The sequence below is a fragment of the Lepidochelys olivacea genome, assembly GCF_965140295.1.
Source record: "Lepidochelys olivacea isolate rLepOli2 genome assembly, chromosome: 6".
Lineage (NCBI taxonomy): Eukaryota > Metazoa > Chordata > Testudines > Cheloniidae > Lepidochelys > Lepidochelys olivacea.
Window position 1 is genome coordinate 126,691,355 of NC_140416.1, and position 24,887 is coordinate 126,716,241.

Below are 24,887 nucleotides of genomic sequence, written 5' to 3' on the forward strand. Positions count from 1 at the left end.
TCTCCTGTAGAGCATTTCACTAGGATCCCTATGGGATCCTCCCACTCCACACATTCCTGTTCATAGATGTCAAGGTTCCTCCCCCACTCTGAACTCTAGGGTACAGATGTGGGGACCTGCATGAAAAACCTCCTAAGCTTATCTTTACCAGCTTAGGTCAAAACTTCCCCCAAGGTACAAAATATTCCACCCGTTGTCCTTGGACTGGCCGCTACCACCACCAAACTAATACTGGTTACTGGGGAAGAGCTGTTTGGACGCGTCCTTCCCCCCAAAATACTTCCCAAAACCTTGCACCTCACTTCCTGGACAAGGTTTGGTAAAAAGCCTCACCAATTTGCCTAGGTGACTACAGACCCAGACCCTTGGATCTTAAGAACAATGACCAATCCTCCCAACACTTGCACCCCCCCTTTCCTGGGAAATGTTGGATAAAAAGCCTCACCAATTTGCATAGGTGACCACAGACCCAAACCCTTGGATCTGAGAACAATGAAAAAGCATTCAGTTTTCTTACAAGAAGACTTTTAATAAAAATAGGAGTAAATAGAAATAAAGAAATCCCCCCTGTAAAATCAGGATGGTAGATATCTTACAGGGTAATTAGATCCAAAAACATAGAGAACCCCTCTAGGCAAAACCTTAAGTTACAAAAAAAGATACACAGACAGAAATAGTTATTCTATTCAGCACAATTCTTTTCTCAGCCATTTAAAGAAATCATAATCTAACACATACCTAGCTAGATTACTTACTAAAAGTTCTAAGACTCCATTCCTGGTCTATCCCCGACAAAGACAGAATATAGACAGACACACAGACCCTTTGTTTCTCTCCCTCCTCCCAGCTTTTGAAAGTATCTTGTCTCCTCATTGGTCATTTTGGTCAGGTGCCAGCGAGGTTACCTTTAGCTTCTTAACCCTTTACAGGTGAGAGGAGCTTTCCCCTGGCCAGGAGGGATTTCAAAGCGGTTTACCCTTCCCTTTATATTTATGACAATAGCTAATAATTAATAATAGATATTGCGGGTTTCAGACAGCTACCACTGGGTCATGTCTGCTCCCCAGCTCCATATTCCTACCCCTATCTACTTCCATGTTTGAATAGGTGGGGGAAAATCACAGATCTCTGCACCCAGCTGCAGCGCTCCGTGTCTGCTCCATATCAGCATCATGTCACACAAGAGCTCTTGCTGCTTCTCCCAAGCTGACGGCAACTCTCTCGTGCAGTGTCACAGAACCAGACTCGGTGAGGAAGCAAGCGTACGCCATGGAGGTCCGAGTACGCAAATGGTAATGTCCCGTGAGCAGCATTTGTTGTGGTGGCTGCCACGGAGGCGTTTTTTGTGCGCTCCTTCACAGGCCCTTCAACACACTGCTAGGCCTTTCTGTGCAACTGCAGCCTCCATGTTAGTGACCATCTTGTGAGGAATGGCAGGTCTACCCTGGGAGACTGTATTGTGTAGGCAGGAAGCAATGGAACTGGGTCGAACCTATAGACCACTGGCTACCTCAGATGTCCACGGTCCCTGTTGTGAAAACTGGGCCTGCAAACTGACCCTAATTGTAGGCTCAGCTGTCAGAAGTAAATGAAAGTTCATAAACTGTCCCAATGACCTGCTATACAAAATGGTTTAAGAAAAGAGGTTAGGAGGAAACAATCTGAATGAAAGTAAACAGAAAGGATCGTACTGATGCCACTCAAGGGCTGTGCGTTAAGACAGTGACTGGTAAAGAAGAGCCGTGGAGTATAAGTGGTGTTGTGCATGTGTAAGAAATTGCAGAGTAATCATATGCGTGAGGGGAAAAAATAAAGTAACTGCAAAGCTACAAGAACTGGTTTGAGCTACCATTAAACTTGTACTGACAGGGTGGAGAATTGAGATAATGACAATCTAAAAGAGGTTTCAGAGTAGCAGCCACATTAGTCTCTATCCGCAAAAAGAAAAGGAGGACTTGTGGCACCTTAGAGACTAACCAATTTACTTGAGCATAAGCTTTCGTGAGCTAAGCTCACTTCATCGGATGCATGCAGTGGAAAATACAGTGGGGAGATTTATATACACAGAGAACATGCAACAATGGGTGTTACCATACACACCGTAATGAGAGTGATCAGGTAAGGTGAGCTATTACCAGCAGGAGAGAAAAAAAACCTTTTGTAGTGATCATCAAGGTGGGCCATTTCCAGCAGTTGACAGGAACCTGTGAGGAACAGTGGGGTGGGGGGTGGGGAATGAACATGGGGAAATAGTTTTACTTTGTGTAATGACCCATCCACTCCCAGTCTTTATTCAAGCCTAATGTAATGGTGTCCAGTTTGCAAATTAATTCCAATTCAGCCGTCTGTGACTGCTTCTGGAGTGTCCCCGCGACAGCTGTGTTAAAAGTCACTTCAGAACTAGCTCCAAAAGAAAGTGTTCTTTGTGTAGATGTTCTTTATACCCACAGATGGTCATGGAAACCAGCAGCACGTGTGGTTGCAGGTGACGGAGGCTGTGCTACAGAGGGAGAAGAAGCATGGTGAAACATACCTATGCCAGAGTGACAATACATTTATCTCCCTGACCCATAGCGGTAACACCCCTGCAGCTGGGTTTCTGGAGACAGATCTACTTGGTCTTGCTCTGCTGCTCCCTTGACGCTGTGCTGAGATGAGATTCCATTCAAAATTCACAGTGACTGTACCTTCCAAACAACCTGGTTACATTTTCTCTTCTCCTGTTCGTTTGTGCCCCTCAACACATCCCGGCTCCAGAAGCTGTGAAGCAGCATGTGAAGGGCTCCAACGTGGCCCCGGAGTAAAGGAAATCTGGGAAGGAAAGCCTGTTCTGGAATGTCTAGGGTCTGAACTTTTCTATGCTTATCCACACCAAGCATGGAGGTTTTTGAGCGGCTAGAATGATCAAGGCAGGGGAATGTTTCTTAGTCATGGATTAAAAAGAAAAAAGAAAAATTTCATTCCTGTCGCTCGGCTTCCATTATTGTGCTGATTTGTTTTCAGAGTTTCCACATAACCGTGGCAAACCTGGCAATCCTATGTGGATTTTGACATGTACAAGCACACACACTTTGTGTATCCAAAGTTCCAAAGCATGCGAAGCTGACCAATTTGGTTTTGGTGACATTTACACCAGAGTGAGGCTGTAGACTGAACCAGAAGCCAGCCAGCCAGGATAGGGCTTCATTTAATAGCATATTAAGAACTCAGTCCAAAGCTCTTAGGCACCTGTGCAACTTTAAGCACCTGATTAGCCCCAGTGAAGGAAACTTTAGCTCAAGCAGCAGCATACATGCTTAGAGTTATCCACATGCTGAGGTGCTTCGTTGAAACAAGACGCAAGACAGTTTGAGATCCACACCGAGAAGTGAAGTCGGCCTTGTTCTCCCTACTCTAAGATGGAGGTGTCCTATCCAACTGCAGCACTGCACAGAAGAACTCCTTCATCTTTTAAAATTATTCTCGGTTTGGAGCATGAAGCTGGCAAACTCCAATCTGCCAAGGTGCTGACTGGCTGAACTCTGAAGTTAGGTGTGCTGGGATGTGCAAACCCCACACTGGACAACAAGGGGTGAAGGAGCTGCTCTGGGCTCAGGCAGCCCCACCCCACCCCACCTGCACGGTCTGCATGGGCTGGAGGAGGAGTTAAAAGGGGAGCAGAGGAGTTCCCCTGGGTGAAGGCTAGGGAAGAGAGCAGACCTTCAGCCCATGAGAAAAGGGCTGACCAAAGGCAGGTGCTTCCCAGATAACCACTGCCCAGAGAAGGGAGAGGTTGATGCTGATGTGCCCCAAGCAGGAATCATCCCCCTCTAGTTCTTATTAACTGAGTTTATTTGCATTAATTCCCCATGGCTTTTGTTCATGGACTACCAAAGGCTTTTAAGTGACCTAACTGGAGGGCCAAGCCACAGGGAGAGAAATGTCACGGCAGAGGTGCCGCAGCCGGTAGCAGGAGATATCCAGTGGGGAGAGAACTGCTACACCACTCCAAGGAGGTATCAGGAGTGAGACAAACCCTTCACACCAGGAAGGCCCCAGTTTTGCAATAGGATCCAGAAAGACACTAGCTGGACTCCTCACAAGAGCAGGGATCTGCCCACACAGACCTAACTGCAGGATCTGGACCAAAATGACTTGTAGTGGCTTTGTGAACAGTGAATAAAAATGGAAAGGATTCGGTTGCAGTCAAATACTTTTTCTACTGCATTATTAGTTGATAAAGAGAAATATATATAAAGCCATGCTTAATTACTAATTAAGAAACAGTTATGTGCTATTTTCCTAATGATTCACTGGGAAGATGGATCATAAAGATTCCCATAACTGTACTTTGCAAATTTAATATCTTCCTGGCCCGCAAACAGAATTATAGTGCCAGGCCTGGTGCTCTCCCTCCCCTGCCCCTCTTTCAGCTGCTGCCTCTGAAATGAACCATATTATTTTGTTTATTTCATATTCTGAGGTGGGGGACAAGACTGGGGAACACCAACCCTCAAAATCCCCTTGTTAGAATTAACAGGAAGAGTTTCACCTCTTCAGCACAGAGAGAGATTTTATTTACTGAGTGTTTTCTGGAATTTGTGGCATATTTTACAGACATTACACTTCCATATATAATGGTCATTGCAATGCTCATCTTTTATAAAGCAGCCTTTGATGTAAGCCTATGAACTCTATACAAATCCCACTATCTGTAGCTTCCCCATTTTGTATGAAGTATATAGGTCCAAAATGCAAACTCTCAGCTTCCTACAGGGCTGTATGCAGAGGCCCCACTGCATTTATAAGACAAAGGGTTATCTGTTATATTTCAGGATAGGAGCTGCGACATTTTGTTTCAGATGGAAAGAAGATAATTTTGCTGTTCAGAGGCTCAGCTGTCTTCGTTTTTTCTGCCTGCATTACTACATTGCAGCATTGCCGATGAGTTCTTTATGCATTCCATTTACAAAGCATAATTATTTCAAGAGCTAACAGTAAAGCTATCCATCAAACCATTAATGCTGTACTGTTCCCTAATGAATGCTTGAAATCTACATGCTTTTCTCCTTATGTAACTAAGTAAAGAATGTACTGAACTTTCACATTAATAAATGTCCTATGGAGACAACTATGGTAAATGATCCCCCAGATAGTCATGGAAGGACTTGCTAGATATTCCCTATAGTAAACTTTCCCTGAAATGCTAAAAACTTTGTGAGGATATCATTAAATAACACACATTTGATTCACAATTTCCAAAGTGAATGTATTTCTAATTTCCCAGAGCAAGAAGGGACTCTTGAGTCTATTGAATTATGCCTTCCTCCGCACCGTATTTGTAATGAGGCGCAAATGCCAGCGCATAAGGAGAAACTGAAGATGGGCCATAAGGTCTGGAATTTCCTAGCATGAAGCTGCCAGTGCACTTATACACCCCAGAGCACAAGCAGTCGGACATTAGATTTACAGACCACAGTTCAGAGAGAGTCACACAGCTTTCCTTCATGCTCTGGAAAGTCATTTCTGGTGTGACCCAGGAACAAAACAGATAATGAGCTTTTTAAACTATTTATAGAACAAGAGGAATTAATGTGCGTACATGTTGGAGATTAGACTTATTATTTCAATACTACTAACTACTTCAGTGCAGTTAAAAACCCTGCACCAGGCAAGCAGGTGTTAAAGAGCAGCTGTGAGCTCAGGCAACCCCACCCCTGCAAGACCTGCCAATCTTGAAGGAAGAGTCTTAAAAAAGGTGGAAGCTCAGTTCATAAGACCCCAGCTTGGGGAGGTGGACAGACCTATCTGGCTCTCAAAAAGAAGCTCAGCAGAGAGAGAGCCAAGTTACCTCTGGTTGCCTGTGAGCACAGAACAGTAGGACTGGTGGCTGGAGGATCCTGGTAGGACAGCGTCGGTGGTGCTGCTCTCCATTTCCATAAATTTAGTTTCCTTTGTTGCCTGAAGAACTGGGATTAGGGGCTTCACCCCAGTGCAGATCCCAGCTGAGAATGAGCCCCCTGAGAAGAAAGTGGGTTGATGTAGGAAACAGTATTGGAAAAAAGCAAAAGTTGGGTCAGACGGACCTTAACCACAGATACCAGGATAGAGGGAGGGGCTTGGTTCCCCCACAGCTTCCCTGAGAAGAATCCAAGCACAAGGGGCCTGAAGGAATATTGGGCCGGGACCACGGTTGTCAACCTGGTGTGAGGTCCTGGGACAACTAGTGAAAATCGAGTCACAAGGCAAAAGGGAGCCATCGGCAGTCCCGGTTGGCAGGACTACAGAGAAATACCCTGCAATGCTGCCTCTGGCCACAAGGAGGCGCACACCAGCTGGGGCGTCACTGTGCCAGACAGCCATGCTGTGGGCATGCTGCAGATGTGCAGACATCTGTCAGTGAAACCCAGTACACTGCGATCTCCCACTGATCCCGGTGACGTTTTGATTTCAAACGATGGCACAGCCATGAGATAGAGCACCCCGCTAAGGAAGGGGTAAGAAATAAATGCACCGCAAGCTAAATTAAAAAACATCAATGAATACACAAAACAATTGTCACAATCTCCCCCTCAGATTAGAAATCCGGCAGGAATTCAGATACCTTCCAGGTCTTCCAGCATGCACGTTTCGCCCCCTTTTTCCCTGTGCCCCCCATTCAGCATGGTAACGGGAGAGATGTCCTCTCTCCTCAGGACAGCGCCTGACGAAAGCAACACAGCTGAATGCGCTCGCTGTGGCTCTTCGGGATTTCTTTTCCTCCCCAGGGCCCATGTTGCAAGTGGTGGCAGCCACTGTGCCCGAAGAAAAGTCCTGCCCTGTGCCCGAAGAAAAGGACCAGCTCCGCCTCGGCCTTGCTGGTTGCCATGGCAACCGGGTGGGCAGGCGGGTGGCCTGCGCGTAGATGGACCGCGAACAAGTGCCAGTCCAGATCCCCAACCAAATAAAGACCGGAATAAAGCTATGAGGGAGAGTCCCGCCCAGTGCAAGCAGCTGCTACTCCACGGACTTCAGTAGTGCCATCGGCGGCCTGGATTGGACCTTGGGTCCGCACTGGCGTGAAATGGAAGTGACTGGAATTAGTCTCCCGTTGCACCTGCGTAACAGAGCCCCACGGACTCCTTCTGCATCAAGAGGGTGACACAAGCGGCAGCAGCTGCCACCCTCTGGCAGGAAGAAGATGTACCGTGTTCTGCTCTCCTCATAGTGTGAGCCAACAGGACGCTATGTCAAGATGAGCACGATGGGGGATCGGTCAGATCTAGGGCAGGCTCAGGGCAGTGCAACTGCACTTCTCCTCCCCTGTGGAGAGGTCGTAGTTTAGCAGACTCAGGTGCCTCTGTGAAAGAGGCCTTTCAATATAAATACAGACAAATATTAAATCCATCGTTTCCAAAACCCCTGAGCCACGTTTGGCTGAGAGGACATTTGGGAGCCCACCTAGGTGATTTAGCTTTCAAATCCAACAAGCAGCACAGGTGTTCATCGGCAAGCTATCTGACATGCAGGACAGAGACTGGATCCTGTCAACTGCAAGGATATCTGAAGAGCAAAACATAAATACTGGAGCTGCCTTGTATTTTTTTCTTGATTCCTTTCCATTCTCCCAACATACACAGTACAAGCCAGGAGCAGAGAGCACATGACATAGAAGTGGTGAAATGGTCCCCTCCCAAACTGCGGGAGACAAAGTGAGACACATTCAAAACCTCCACTGAATCATTTGAAGAAATAAAGCTAGATAAGAACTGAGGACTCTGCGAAGATGTCCACATCAGAAAGGCTTTCAAGTAGCCTCTTTGAAAAGTTTAGGTGGTATCCTTCATGTTGCCACCAGTTAACATACAAAGCAAAGCCCCGTAGATCTATTGTTCACCTAGAACTGGCCAGTTCCAGTGTGTTGAAGTCAGGACTGTAAATTTAAAAATGCCTTTGTGGTTGCCATGAGGCACTATGCTCTTCAGCGACTTATTTTAGTTCTTACTCCACGGTGGTTGTTCGTGAATACACTTCCTGACAGCTGCCCCAAGCCAAATCCAGGATTTAATCCATAAAGCACCCAAAGGATCATTGGAAAGGACCTAATGGCTAGGATTTAAAAACTCCCATAATATCAATGCAGTTGAAAGAATTATACCTTGCACATAATGATGGGAAACCAGAACCTTAGGGATTATGGGCCAAATTTAGACCCAGTGTAAATGGGTGCAAATCAGTTGAGATCGATATCTGGATTAAAACGTTAAATATGAGTGACTTTCATCCTACATGTTTTCTATTGTTTCAATTCCTATAATTGGCCAATGTAATTAATGAATACAAAAAAATATAAAGTGTAACATGTCCTATCAGATTGAGTTTAGGGGGGATTTTTGGTAAGCATTACACATACCCTACTAGAACTGGCCTGCATTATACAGGCCAAACTATTCACCTTAACATCTAAAAACATAAAAATCTATGAGTTTAGCCAGGACCATGCCAGCCAAATCAAGTCTCATCAGACCCACGTGCTCAGAACTGAATAGGATTTCACTGGTATTTCTCATCGAAAAACTGGCATTGCCTATTGCAGCACATGCCACTTGCAGTATGTGGACATTGCATCAGTACTGACCCAAAACACAGAATTACTAGTGTCATGTCATGCAGAATCTCTCTCTTGATCAGAGGTCTCCATCCAAAGGCCAGCCCTTTTTGCTGACAGGAACTGACTCGGTTGTAGCCTGCATAGTTTAGCTGCAGACTACTGCCCATGCAAGACATTCCTCTTTCTCCACTGAACAAGCTCTGAAGAGAAAGAATGAGGAGGACTTGTGGCACCTTAGAAACTAACAAATTTATTTGAGCATAAGCTTTTGTGGGCTAAAGCCCACTTCATCAGATGCATGCAGTGGAAAATAAAGTAGATAGATAGATAGATGATTATCAATCACTACAAATTTTTTTTTCTCCTGCTGATAATAGCCCACCTTAATCGATTGGTCTCATTAGGAGTTGGTATGGCAACCCTCATTGTTTCATGTTCTCTGTGTATCTATATCTTCCTACTGTATTTTCCACTGCATGCACCTGATGAAGTGGGCTTTAGCCCACAAAAGCTTATGTTTAAATAAATTTGTTAGTCTCTAAGGTGCAGCAAGTACTCCTCATTCTTTCTGCTAATACAGACTAACACGGCTACCACTCTGAAGTCTGAAGAAAAAGACATCAGTCACAGAACCAAAAAGAACAAAAGCATTTTCAATGGATGGTAAATTTCAGGTGAAATCCCTGGTTGTAGAAAATCAGTGCTGAGGAGGGGAAGAGAGATGAAAGCTTCTGCTTAAGCCCTGTGCCTACCGGGGGGGATTTTATTATCATCTAACTGAGTCTGGATGATCTCCATGCAATCGTGATTCCATCCAACCACCAGACCACCTATCATCTTTTAAAATCAAACTTCTGTGTCCTTTCAATTAAAAAATATTGCGGAGCCATTACTGATATCTGCAAATGCCACCACATGCTGTTTGCTTTATACGGGACCAGGAAGAGGTTCCAGTAGTGACAGCAGTCTGCACTACAATTAAACAACGTATTTTTTTTCTTATTGTTCTCGTTTCATCTCCTCTCCTGTGGCTGCAACAGTTGCAGATAGTGCGTCTGACACAGATAAGCATTAATCTATTGCTTATCCGGCGCTAACTGTTTTCTTTTGCAGAAAGACTTTGTTTCGGTCCTTCATGACACGGGTCAAGATCACGTCATTAAATCAGCGCAGTGTGGATAATAACGGGCAAGTAGTTCTTGGGGTTAGAGCGACCTGACTTTAGCAGCAAGTGACTAAATGCAGCCATGGGGCCCGAGCGCCAGGGGCTGTAAACAGAGCAAGGAGAAGGTTGCATCCTCTCTCTCCTCCATTGCACTGATAGCAATGATGTGTATGGGGCCCTGCCGCCTTCTGGATTAACTGCAACTGATTTAGGCCCTGATCCAGCACAGCACTAAGAATTTGAAAAGTCCCACTGAAATCATGGTTAACAAGTCACTTGATTAAAGGCAATTAACTATTTATGAAGGTGCTACTCCATGTAGGGAAAGGTACCAGAATGGGGAGGTGGCAGGCCACGGGCCTCCGCTCCTATCTTTTCGTACCAATGGCTCTGACATGTCCAACCGCCGCGCTCTTTCTGTCCGCTGCAGCAATGCTATTGACAGCTTGTTCCAGTCATTAGAGAGAGACAAGAACTCCCTTTACGCTGGCCCTGCGGCTTTTCTCCCTCTCTCTTTCCTGTCCTCCCCTTGCACATCCTTCCTGTGCTCCTTTTCTACTCTTGCAGTTAGCAGGCTAATTAGCACCTTCGCGCTCCCCAGCCCAGGCTGATGCAATAATTAGCCAGTGCTTCCCTCATCCAGGCCCTCTCCAGGTGAGGTAAGTGGATCTCAGCAGTCTGTCACACATCTTCCCACACGTTGTCTGGTGGAATTTTCTCCTTCCATGGGCTCTCCCTCCTTTACTGATGGTGCTGCTCTCCCTGAGACCTTCTTTGCCCCTAGGGTGACCAGCCAGGTCCCCTTCTGAGCTCCCCCCCATTCTCCACTCACAGAAATCACATTTGGTGGGCGGGGTCACCCCTGAAATTCTGTCTTTGCCCACAGATCTTCACATTAGGGGCAACCTGGTGGGATACTCTCACCCCCTTTGTTTTGTAGAAGGGCCTGTTGGCACCTCTCGCACTCCTGGTTAGCCAGGTTCTCAGGTTCTCCAGGCCTCTGAGCTCAAGTTCTCCTTATCCTGCATGGCTAATTCTGTGTTGCCACCTTTCTCCCCCTCTTTCTCTAGGGGGGCTCGCTTTTCTTTACTTTCCCCCAGCTTGCATCCCTTTGTCTAGTCTTTTCCAAACCCTCTGTGTTTAACTTCTCTTTTCCCTTCCCCTAGGGTTATATACCTCCCCGCCAGGGGCTCTGAATTCCCACCAGCTTCCCTCAGGAGAAGAGGCTTCAAGGCATGCCTACTCCAATGGGGTGGGACATGTCCACTACCCTGCATCTCCAGGGGTCCCTCAGCCATTGTGCAGAGTTTCTTATCCCCATGGATGCAATCAGGCCACAACCTTACTCCCAAGAGCATCCAGTGAGGCTTCACCAATTTCTTCTTGACCAGTGATCAGGCTGAGGCATTGCCCGCTAGACCCCTCTGACATCTCCTCCCCACCGTCACAGAAACAGGAGGCCATTTCTTTTTCCTTCCATTCCCAGGGGTCCCTGCCCAACCGCAGAACTCTGCAAACCCACATCCCATCAAAGGGTAACCTCTTTTTGTCCTTGATGCCAAACCTGATGCTCATTACCAGGGAATCAGCTGATTCCTACTCAGGTGTGCCTCTTTAGTAACTGGGTCTGGCTGGCCCAGGGCTAAAGTCACCCTGTTCCAGGTGTTCTGCATGAGAATGCAAATGGCAAGCTGACAACGTTCACCACTGTATCTACTTGATATTTGGAAGAAAGCAAATGGCCTAAGCACATCAGAGAATGGGCGAAGGGCACGGAAAGACCGATCACCCTGAAGCACATTGCACAAATAATGCATGGCTGAGGCTATTGGTAAGGAGACTTTTTCACTCAAGGTTCAGTAAATCTTGTACTGTAAACATAATACAATGGCATGGCATTACTAGTAATGAGACACAAAATGAACAGCATTATTTGAAATAATCTGTAAATACTGGAGCAGATTAGTGAGGAGATTCACACTAATCTGTGTGAAAAAAATTACAAGAACAGGAGCTAAATTTTTGGCAGCCAAAAATAGTCAATTACTACTTTTTAAAATGAGAGAGAAATTAAAACTAGAGGAGCCTGCAATTGAACTCAGATGATAAAAGGATAAATTAGAATCCCTCATGAGCCAAAACCTTCCTTGAATATTTCCTTTGACTCAGCTCCTATCACTTTAAACCAAACAGGACAGCGTTCGGACAGGACTTGATCTCCTCTGCCTCGTTTGCTGTACTGATCTGTTTGCTGTATTGTTATGCTCAAGGGTCAGAGACTACATAAGGTGCAGGACGGGGAGAAAGAGGCCTTCTGATGAATCAGCTGGGGTTCCACAGACTATCTGTTGTGGAGTCCATTAGCTGGGTGGGACTTAAATAGGAAAATTCAAGAATAGCAATGAGGAAAGCAAGTTCATCAACTTCCCAAAGTGGAACCCCAGGAAGTTCTGTACTAACTCAGCTATTACAGAACTGTCAATTTAATCATATTGGATCAGAACCACTAAGCCAGCGAATTGCAAATACTTTGAAGCCAAATGGCAGACTCCCTCTAGCTCATGAAAATTCACTAGAGTGCACCCCCACTGTGTAATTTGTTGGCAAAATATTGCAAACTTGACAAATATTGTGGTCAAAAAGTCAAACATTGCAAACCCTGTAACTTTTAGGTAAGATATTACATCCGCGGGAGAACATTTCCCGCAACCCCAGAGATTAAAGAGACGGTGAATATTTTGCTGTAATTGGTTTTATTCCTACCTGTGGTGCTTTTCTGAATAATATTAATTCACACCCAATTCCATCCACACAGTGGTTAGAAAACAAAAAAAGTTACAAGAGGAAAATTAGCTTTTGACAGTATGTGTGGTGTGTCTACGCAAGTCTCTTGTTAGTTTTCAAGTTATAAATCTTTTTAGTTTTAAATAAAACCGAAGACAAAATGTGAAGATGAGAAACCAAAGTTACCGTGAGTTCTGTAGCTACTGTTCAGTGTTTATTTTTATGCCAAGTCAGCCAGGGAGGATAGCATGTCAGCAACATTAAACTCATGTGAAATCCGAGGTGATTCTATTTATTTTTAGCTCCTTCAGTTAAGTTGTATGAACTCACTCCTTTCCAAACACATGCACACTGAGATGGGTGTTATGAGCAGTGGATGCAGATGACTGAATGACACATTCCCAATTCAGACAGGAAACCTGACATAAAAGCAATCCATGTCCCAGAATGGCGGCTTATATAGTAGTCATAGATAGAATAGGCATTACTAGATTTTGCTTTCTAAAATCTAAGGTAATAGCAGGTTTCTCACTTTGGAGACTAGAATGGAAAAAAAAAGGGCCACTTCCCATCTGACACAAATCTGCATAATCTAATTGATTTAAATGGAACTACACCGATTTATTCCATCTGAAGATCTGGCTGATTAGATTCATAAACTTAGAATCATAGAATCATAGAATATCAGGGTTGGAAGGGACCTCAGGAGGTCATCTAGTCCAACCCCCTGCTCAAAGCAGGACCGATCCCCGACTAAATCATCCCAGCCAGGGGTTTGTCAAGCCTGACCTTGAAAACTTCTAAGGAAGGAGATTCCACCACCTCCCTAGGTAACGCATTCCAGTGTTTCACCACCCTCGTAGTGAAAAAGTTTTTCCTAATATCCAACCTAAACCTCCCCCACTGCAACTTGAGACCATTACTCCTTGTCCTGTCCTCTTCCACCACTGAGAATAGTCTAGAGCCATCCTCTTTGGAACCCCCTTTCAGGTAGTTGAAAGCAGCTATCAAATCCCCCCTCATTCTTCTCTTCTGAAGACTAAACATCCCCAGTTCCCTCAGCTGCTCCTCATAAATCATGTGTTCCAGTCCCCTAATAATTTTTGTTGTCCTCCGCTGGACTCTTTCCAATTTTTCCACATCCTTCTTGTAGTGTGGGGCCCAAAACTGGACACAATACTCCAGATAAGGCCTCACCAATGTCGAATAGAGGGGAACGATCACATCACTCGATCTGCTGGCAATGCCCCTACTTATACATCCCAAAATGTCATTGGCCTTCTTACACACTTTAAGGTCAAAAAGCACCATTATGATCATCTAGTCTGACCTCCACCACATCGCAGGCCACAGACCCTCGCCCACCCACTCCTGTAACAGACTCATAACTCTGGCTGAGTCACTGAAGTCCTCAAATCATGATTTAATTATTCAAGTTACAGAGAATCCACCATTACACTAGTTAAACCTGCAAGTTAAACCTAGGCCCCATACTGCAGACAAAGGCAAATCCCCCACCCCCAGGTCTCTGCCAATCTGACCCAGGGGAAAATTGCTTGCCAACCCCAGATATGGTGATAAGTTAGACCCTGAGCACGTGGGCAAGACCCACCAGCCAGACAGATGGGAAAGAATTCTCTGTAGTAACTCAGAGCCCTCTGCACCTAGTGTTCCAGCAGCAGCAGTGAGAGTTATTTGTTGCTTGCAGAGGCAGATAGGCTATATTCTGTTGCAGGCAGTCTCGTCATACCATGCCTTCCGTAAACTTATCAAGCTCAGTCTTGAAGCCAGTTAAGTTTTTTGCCTCCACTGCTCCCCTTGGGAGGCTGTTCCAGAACTTCACTCCTCTGATGGTTAGAAACCTTCATCTAATTTGAGCCTAAACTTGTTGATGGCCAGTTTATAGCCATTGGTTCTTGTGTCCACATTGGCCCTTAACATAAATAATTCCTTTCCCTCCATGGAATTTATCTCTCTGATGTATTTACAGAGAGAAATCATAGACTCGTAGGACTGGAAGGGACCTCGAGAGGTCATCTAATTCAGTCCCCTGCACTCATGGCAGGACTAAGTATTATCTCGACCATCCCTGACAGGTGTTTGTCTAACCTGCTCTTAAAAATCTCCAGTGACAGACATTCCGCAGGTTTCAGAGTAGCAGCCATGTTAGTCTGTATCCACAAAAAGAAAAGGAGGACTTGTGGCACCTTAGAGACTAACCAATTTATTTGAGCATAAGCTTTCGTGAGCTACAGCTCACTTCATCGGATGCATCCGATGAGGTGAGCTGTAGCTCACGAAAGCTTATGCTCAAATAAATTTGAGATTTCACAACCTCCCTGGGCAATTTATTCCCGTGCTTACTTGCCCTAACAGCTTAATTATTTGCTTCATTATCTTTCTGGGTACTGAAATTAAGCTGACTGGTCTGTAATTCCACACGTTTTATTTATTTGACTTTTTATAGATTGCCACTATATTTGCTCTTTTCCAGTCCTCTGGAATCTCTCCCACCTTCCATGTTTTTTCAAAGATATCTCCCCTCAGCCCTCTTTTGGCTAGGTTAAACAAGCCAAACTCTTTCAGTCTCGTTTCAAGGTAGGTTTTCAATTCCTGAGATCATCCTAGTAGCCCTGCTCTACACCTGTTCCAATTTGAATTAATCTTTCTTGACCAGAATTTCACACAGTATTCCAGATAAGGTCTCACCAGTACTTTGTATAATGGTAAGAACACTTCCCTGTCTCTACTGGAAATACCTGGCCTGATGCATTCTCAGACTGCATTAGCTTTTTTCACAGCTGCGTCACATTGGCAGCTCAGTCATCCTGTGATCAACCAATACACCCAGGTTTTTCTCCTCCTCTGTCACTTCTAACTGATACATCCCCAGCTTATCACAAAAATTGTTGTTGTTAGTCCCTTAATGCATGACCTTGCATTTTGCACTATTAAATTTCATCCCGTTTCTATTACAAGTGGTCTTCCTCTGGATTGGCAATACCTCCCAACTTTGTGTCATCTGCAAACTTTATTAGTACAGGTTTCAGAGTAGCAGTTGTGTTAGTCTGTATTCGCAAAAAGAAAAGGAGGACTTGTGGCACCTTAGAGACTAACCAATTTATTTGAGCATAAGCTTTCGTGAGCTACAGCTCAAATAACTTGGTTAGTCTCTAAGGTGCCACAAGTCCTCCTTTTATTAGCACACTCCCACTTTTTGTGCCAAGGTCAGTAATACAAATGTTAAATGAGATTGGTCCCAAGACCAATCCCTGAGCAACTCCGCTAGTAACTTCCCTCCAGCCTGACAGTTGACCCATTGTGTTCTCTCCTTTAACCAGTACCTTATCCATCATTCTATTCTCATATTAATCCCCATCTTCTCCAGTTTAGTTAATAATTTCCCATGTGGAATGGTATCAAATGCCTTACTGAAATTCAGATAGAAAATTTTCCTTTGTCTAAAAAAGTCAGTTATCTTCTCAAAGAAGGAAATCGGGTTGGTCTGGCATGATCAACCTTTTGTAAAACCATGTTTCATTTTATCCAAATTACCATTTTCCTCTATGTCTTTAACTACTTTCTCTTTCAAAATTTGTTCCAAGACCCTGCATACAATTGAGATCAAACTAACAGGCCTTTAGTTTCTCGGATCACTTTTTCCCCCCTTTCTTAAAAATAGGAACTAAATTAGCAATTCTGCAATCATAGAGTACGACCCCTGAGTTTACAGATTAATTTAAAATCCTTGCTATTGGGTTTGCAATTTCATGTGCCAGTTACTTTCCCCCCATATTTTCCTTTAATCTCTAAGCCCAGGAGTTGTGCAGCCCGATAGCTAGCAGGGAGCCTGCCAGCCCCACTGCACAGCGCTTCCAATTGCACAGTCAAGGAGGTGGTGGGGCAGGGATGCAATGAGGGGGATGAGGGTGCAGGGGGGACCGGAAGGGATGCAGTGAGGGGGATGGGGGTGAGGGACGGAGATGGATGCAGTGACTGGGATGGGGGTGCGGGGAGGTGGGACCGAAGGGATGCAGTAATGGGGGTGTGGGGGGTTTGGGGTGGGGAGGGATGCAGTGACGGGGATAGGGGTGAGGGGGGTTGAGATGGGGAGGGATGCAATGACAGGGATGGGGGTGCAGGGTGGGTGGGACCGGAAGCGATGCAGTGATGGGGACGGGGGTGTGGGGGGAGGGATTGGGGGAGGACACAGTGACGGGGGATGGGCGTGCAGGGGGGTTGGGACAGGGAGGGATACAGTGATGGGGAGGGGGGTGTCGGGGGTGGGACGGGGAGAGATGCAGCGAGGGGGATGGGAGTGCGGGGGAGGTTGGGACTGGAAGGGATGCAGTGAGGGGGATGCAGCTCAAGCCCAGCTGCGCGAGAAGAAGGGGGCCGGGCAGCAGTGGGAGAGACACACGCCACGCGACCCCTCCACACCACCTGCTGAGTGCTCGCGACTCGCACTCGCGCTAATTCCTCCCCTGCCCTGACCCAGCCAATGGGAGCTGCGCCTGCGGCCGGGGCAGCACACGGAGCCTCCTGGCCACCCCTAAGGCTAGGAGCTGGACATGCCAGCTGCTTCCTGACCCTGAACTGCACAGCATGATGGCTAGCAGGGAGCCTGCCAGCCCCACTGCAGGGTGCAGTGGTGACGCCAACCAACCAATGGCCAGTGCTGACCAGAGCCGCCAGGATCCCTTTTTGACCAGGTCTTCCAGTCCAAAACCAGACACCTTCACCGGAGGGACAAGCCATGAAGAGGAAGCACTGTGACTCCAAGGGAGCAAGAGCAGCCGCAGTGACAGCAAGCAAAGTAAGGTGGCATCCGACCAGGCAGAACTGATCCCCAGATGCAGCCCCAAGGGGGTGCCTCAGCAGTGAGTAAAAAACTCCACTACCTAGTCAGTTAGATCTGGAAATGGTCTAGTATCTCAACAGGAAAGAAACAAAGCAGGCCATTGTAGTCACTGGAATGGGCACAAATATTTTGAAGCTTGTACAGTGATCACCATTAAAAAGGCAACATTACCTTTTTGAGGTAATGCATTTGAGGTAATTGCATCTGAGCTACTGCAGTTACTGTCCTATACTTCAGATAGGCACCTTGCAGCAAACCCTTCCCCAGTGTCTGGTTCAAGTGGGTAGGGTAGACACTGGGGTTGATCCAGAGAGAGGGGGGTGGTAAGGAATTCTCTCACCACTCTAGGTTACACAGCCATGCTAGACCAAGCCTGCAGGTGTCAAAAGTAGGAAAGACCTAAAGTTTTATGTAGATCCAGTGCCATAGTTCACACTGGAAATGAATTCTACATGTGTAGCCCACTGGTTCGGTGTGGGTTACCAGTCTCCTCCTAGAGGCTGCTCCACATAGTAGAATGATCGTCTACTACTACAACCAGCTAAAGGCCTTACTACTTCAGCTCAAATGGTAGACCCCATTCTTTTAGTACATAAGGATCCCGCTTCAATCCTCACTAATGAGCCACTGCAGGCGATTATACATGCAGCTGCATATTTTCCCCCATGCACCTCAAATCTTGCACCAGTCCCCATTCTTCCTCACACAGTTAGGGTGACCAGATGTCCCAATTTTATAGGAACAGTCCCAATATCTGGGGCTTTGTCTTATATAGGCACCTATTACCCCCCACCCCCTGTCCCGATTTTTTACACTTGCTATCTGGTCACCCTATACACAGTAGAGCCACACTGGATCAACCACCAGTCTAGCTTCTGCAGATAGGAAGGCAGAGGCAGGAATTTCCCCTCCCTGCAGTATCTCAGTTACCATGGCATGAAAGCTTCCAGAACGTACTAATTTTCAAACAGTGGCCTCTGTGGAAGTAATATTTCCTATGCAAGGGAGAGGAAGCTCCCAAAATTATCTTTAGCCATATTTTAACAAACAAGTAGTTCAGGGAAGGAACCATAAGGCACCATCTTCACTTCAACATTAGCATCAACAGAAATAACCGTTCATTAGGTCTGCTTGCTGCCTACATGCACTTCAGGGAAATGTATTCTTGTTGCTGTCTACCATCTAACATTAATTGCACACTGAAGGGCATTTTGGAAAATAGATCCAAGCAAGTTTAGAGAACTCAATTCTCTTTGCGTTCCCTCTAGTTGAATTAAATGAGACTAATGTGAATGTAAGGTTCTTGAGCAATACAATTAGAGCCATTACAGTGCTCAGTAGTTCTGCAATATTGATTTCATGAGTAAGATGGAATTGGTTGGCTCGGACAAAACAGGAATTCCCACACTTCTAATGAGAGATGTTTAGAAGAGAGGTATTCTTTTGGTAAGTTCTCTCATTGGTGAATACTGGAAAATATTTCCTTCCTGAGGTGAAAGGGGTATTTTGACCTGAATACAGCCACTTTTCATGGTATAATGGATAACAAGTCATGTACAATTAGCAAGATTAAGCATTCAAGAGAAAGATTACCAAATTAAAGCGGCCAAATGTCTAAACACACAGGGGATGGTTCTACTTTTTCAAGCCCAGTCAGGTTGACTTTTTATGAGTAATGTCTCCCTTTCACTCAAAGGTCTGAATTTGTCTTAAACCACAGCTCTGCTTATTTTCTAATTACCCTGTCTCATTGGCACCCAGAATGCAATATAACTTTGTTCTGTTTAATATCTTCTGTACAAACTGTATCCGTACACATTTACCTTTATTTATATTACAGTAGTGCTCAGAAGCTCCAGTCAAGATCAGGGCCCCATTGTGTCGGGGCTACAAAAACACATATTTAGGTACTGTAATGGTTCTGAGGGACTTGTAGCTTTGACCCCTCATTCAATCTCTCTCCATGCTCCCCTTCCATATAGCAGGCCTGCACTTGTCCCTCTCTCTCAGAGTGGAATCCCACAATTCACCACACTCATAGACAGGGTCTCCCTGTTTACCAACCATATGTCCTCAACAAGTCCAACTGGGTTTTGGCCACGGCTATCGACTTCCCTTCAGGATTTGTGAGCAGTATGAAAATACAGTGACACTGAAAAATTTCTTCAAAACAGAGTTATCTATTTACCCATAGCAAACAGAGAGGAAAAGGATTAAAACAACAAAAGGCCTATATACATATTGTCTTATGCTAATGGCTCAGGTAGGCCTAATTTACTCGTGACATCCCAGCCTCTGAGAGCCGAGTGTTTTAAACCACTCTCTAGCTCTTTGTTTCATTTTTCCTGCCTGAAGTCCCTGAATCTGTAAACTCAGGGGTTGTACCGTATGACTGGAGAATTGCTAACATAGTTCCTATTTTTAAGAAAGGGGGAAAAAAGTGATCCGGGTAACTACAGGGCTCTTAGTTTGACATCTGTAATATGCAAGGTCTTGGAAAAAATTTTGAAGGAGAAAGTAGTTAAGGACATCGAGGTCAATGGTAAATGGGACAAAATACAACATGGCTTTACAAAAGGTAGATCGTGCCAAACCAATCTGATCTCCTTATTTGAGAAAGTAACAGATTTTTTAGACAAAGGAAACTCAGTGGATCTAATTAACCTAGATTTCAGTAAGGCATTTGATACCGTGCCACATGGGGAATTATTAGTTAAATTGGAAAAGATGGGGATCAAAATGAAAATTGAAAGGTGGATAAGGAATTGGTTAAAGGGGAGAGTACAGCGGGTCATACTGAAAGGTGAACTGTCAGGCTGGAGGGAGGTTACCAGTGCAGTTCCTCAGGGATCAGTTTTGGGACCAATCTTATTTAATCTTTTTATTACTGACCTCGGCACAAAAAGTGGGAGTGTGTTAATAAAGTTTGCGGAGGATACAAAGCTGGGAGGTATTGCCAATTTAGAGAAGGATTGGGATATCATACAGGAGGATCTGGATGACCTTGTAAACTGAAGTAATCATAATAGGATGAAATTTAATAATGAGAAGTGTAAGATCATGCATTTAGGGATTAATAACAAGAATTTTAGTTATAAGCTGGGGATGCATCAATTAGAAGTAATGGAGGAGGAAAAGGACTTTGGAGTATTGGTTGACCACAGGATGACTATGAGCCGCCAATGTGATAAGGCCGTGAAAAAAGCTAATGCGGTCTTGGGATGCATCAGGAGAGGTATTTCCAGTAGGGATAAGGAGGTTTTAGTACCGTTATACAAGGCACTGGTGAGACCTCACCTGGAATACTGTGTGCAGTTCTGGTCTCCCATGTTTAAGAAGGATGAATTCAAACTGGAACAGGTACAGAGAAGGGCTACTAGGATGATCCAAGGAATGGAAAACTTGTCTTATGAAAGGAGACTCAAGGAGCTTGGCTTGTTTAGCCTAACTAAAAGAAGGTTTAGTGGAGATATGATTGCTCTCTATGAATATACCAGAGGGATAAATACCGGAGAGGGAGAGGAATTATTTAAGCTCAGTATCAACGTGGACACAAGAACAAATTAATATAAACTGGCCATCGGGAAGTTTAGACTTGAAATTAGACAAAGTTTTCTAACCATCAGAGGAGTGAAGTTCTGGAACAGCCTTCCAAGGGAAGCAGTGGGGGCAAAAGACATATCTGGCTTCAAGATTAAACTTGATAAGTTTATGGAGGAGATGGTATGATGGCATAACATGATTTTGGCAATTAACTGATCTTTAACTATTCCTGGTAAATAGGCCCAATGGCCTGTGATGGGATGTTAGATGGGCTGGGATCTGAGTTATTACAGAGAATTCTTTCCTGGGTATCTGGCTGGTGAATCTTGCCCACATGCTCAGGGTTCAGCTGATCGCCATATTTGGGGTCTGGGAGGAATTTTCCTCCAGGGCAGATTGGAAGAGACCTGGGGGTTTTTCGCCTTCCTCTGCAGCATGGGGCACGGGTCACTTGCTGAAGGATTCTCTGCACCTTGAAGTCTTTAAACCATGATTTGAGGACTTCAATAGCTCAGACATAGGTGAGAGGTTTATCGCAGGAGTGGGTGACTGAGATTCGGTGGCCTGCATTGTGCAGGAGGTCAGACTAGATGATCATAATGGTCCCTTCTGACCTTAATATATATGAGTCTATGAGATCAAACTTCTGATTCCACACTGGTGGAGCTAGGCTTTAAAGGAATGAACATGTAGTGACTTCGGGTCATTGACTGTCCTCCTGGATTGGATACAAACTCACCTAGGACCGAGTTAACTCTCAGTGCTTCACATAGCACGCCACATTACAATTATCAAACACACCCACATACCTATATTTTTATGAATATTGTGTGTATCTCTCATGCTCCTCAGACACACAGTCCCTACACCGAAGAGCTTACATCTTGTCTGTCTTTAAATTTTAACAATTGTAACAAAGAGGAAGGAATATGAGCGAAACATCAGGCTAACAATGTGTTGATTAAAATCATGCAAACTTTTTCTTTAAAATATCATTTTTAAATACCTTTTCAAACCACAATCCTGGGGTTCCTTAACATTTGATCTCCTCTGGAAGGCAGAATATATAGGGAAGCATGACCCTCACTTAGTATTTCATAGAAATGTAGGGTAGGAAGGGACCTCATGCTAGTTCATCCCCCCATGCTGAGGCAGTATTAAGGAATTTATTTTTCCCCCTTCAATGAGATAATGCAAGAGAGCAAACAAGACATGATATAGATGGATTTAAAGACACAATTGTAATCTCACACTGGTAAGACTTCACTGACCTGACTGGAGCTGCTTCTGTTTTACACCAATGTGAATAAGAGCAGAATCATTCCCCTTGCATAGTTACTCACTTAAAATATTCAGCGGGAACAGTTTCTGCGGGTCTCTGAAAAGAAGCACTACTTGTAGAGTGAAGAAAGAAAAGGAGGACTTGTGGCACCTTAGAGACTAACAAATTTATTTGAGCATAGCTCAATAACAAATAAATTTGTTAGTCTCTAAGGTGCCACTAGTCCTCCTTTTCTTTTTGCAGATAACCCGGGTGCTACTCTGAAACGTGTAGAGTGAAGGGAATTACATGGGCGCAGGCGAGGAGGTGTTATTGCAGCCAGGGTGCAGCACTCCTTTCAAGTTCTTTCTCCGAGCACGTTTTAAGCGGGTTTGGGAAAAATGATGAACAGAACGAAGAGCTGACCTCCTCTCACAAACTCACAGTTAGGATAATTAGAGAATTCTTTGCCCTTTCCCTGATCACTGATCCATCTCTCCTTTTAATCCTGTACCCCGATACAAAACAAAGGGTCACTGAATAAAACAAATGGCCAGTAAATTCAGAGTGCATATCAGGAAAAGTTACTTTGCATATTGTGTGAAATTGCTGCCTCACTAGGTCATCTGCTCAGATGCTGTAGCTGGGTTTTTTTCTTAAAATGGCTGAATAATTTCCAGGCCATTCATGACATTGCCTTTTTCTTAGCTCAAATGAATACCAAGCTCCCACATTTCAGAGTGTTAGCTGGGGTCAAGAGAGAACTTTCCCTTCAGATAGAACATTGGTCACAGGCAAGGTACATCGGGCAGTGAGATGGAATTCACCCTCTTTTTATAAAGCATCAGGCACGGGCTAGTGTGATGTGAAACTTGCGTTACAAAGCTCAACATCACATGAAATTCTCCATGCTACAAAATAAGTCTCAGCCCCCGTTTCTCAGGAGTTTTGCTAGTACGAACAAATCTTTTAAGCATATACGGGTCACTCTGGTACCACGGTAACTGACATCTCTACAGCAATCTAAATAGCCAAACTAGTGTTTCACCTTAGAGCCATAAGAAACTCATGGCTTTCCACAATTTCAACATGAACATAGGCTGAATTCAATATCTAGGGCTGAGTTTTGCTTTGAATTTTTGGGTTCATTCAACCCGAACACCCATGAGGCCATGAACCTTTGCAGACTGGAACTGCCCACATTTCTGTAGCTCTATCACTTTGCTGTTGGCCATCAATGGATCCAGGATATTGTCGTTGATGGACCAGTAATATTATCCAGTACAGGAAATCCTCTTCTGCTCACCGGCACATCTTCATTCACATCCCAGAAAACCTTGCCAGCACACAGTGACATGGAACGTTTCTAATAATTTTTAGAATTATGAGCAAACATTCTTTTGGAGTTTTGTTTACCTGATCAGCTGGGTTACAAATTATTTTCATTTATGTTCTTCAACCTTCACCACAACGGCGTGAGTCAAATGTGTTTTAAAGTTTAAACCCATTGTAAATATTCGTTTTAATCACATGGCCAGAAAGTTTTGCAGAGGTGTAGTGCAGTGGTTACAGGGTTTCAGTTCAGAAGCATACTTTATGTTCTTCCCTCAAATTCCAGTGAAAAGAAGGCCAGGGTTTGCCAATGCCTTTCTTTGGCAAACGAGGTAGAAAACAGAATAGAAAATAGCTTGTGTGGCACTTTTCTCATCATTGGTAACATAGACCTAGACCAGGATGTTATACAGGATATTAGAAACAAGTTAAATGCATAACCACAATGCACATCATTTGTAATGGTTTATAGGGTAAACTGATAAAGGCCCTTTTGCAGCTGGCGAGTACGCTAGCCACAGGCTTTGTCCTGACCTTCTCTCTCAAACTGCTTCCTTTATATTTTAATGACACTGAGTTTTCATAACTCTTGACAGACGGAGCACTCTTGTGCTACTACCTATAGACACACGGTCTTTCAGTTTGGGATACAGCCGCATCCCCAGTTATGGGAGACAAGTGAAGGGCACAGATTTTCCCCACACCCCCATTTAGAAATATGGGCCTAGATCCTTGGCTAGGGCCAAAAATGGCATAGCTGGATCCAGGAAGAGTAGAGGGCTGAAATTGCTTTAGCCTACTCCCCACTTCTCTACTCTGTTCCTCCTAATATTTGCAAGTCTTATTAATTACTACTATTACTCACACCAGAATTTCTTTACATTGTCCATGGTTGGGGATGAGATGGGAGCACTTTTTTTCCATTGAAGATGCTTCCCTGCAGGCTGTAGAGTTTTATTATTATGGCTATTTTGATTTGTAAAATGAAGAAACAAAAGACCTCCTTGTTCTTCTTTTGCATGCGGATGACTAGAGTTCGCTGTGTCAAGTACCATCAGGAGCACAGTTAATGTGATTCTTATTGCTTCTCTGTGACATTTAGCACAACCCTCTCGTTCCCCTGCACAAACACTCTGAGCTGCGGGGGAGACAATGGAACATGTCGCAGGCTAGCAGGCAGCTAAGACTTTTCCTTAATCAAGGGGAAATCTTGATATGCACCAATTATTACATTTAGTGTGCTTGTTTTGTAGTAACTATGCATGTACCGTAGCTACAGACTATTGCATCAGAAGGAGCTGGTTCTCAACTCAGGATGATTTCATGATGCTGAACACAAAAAATAAAATGATTGTCCAGAGCTGTTCTTTGT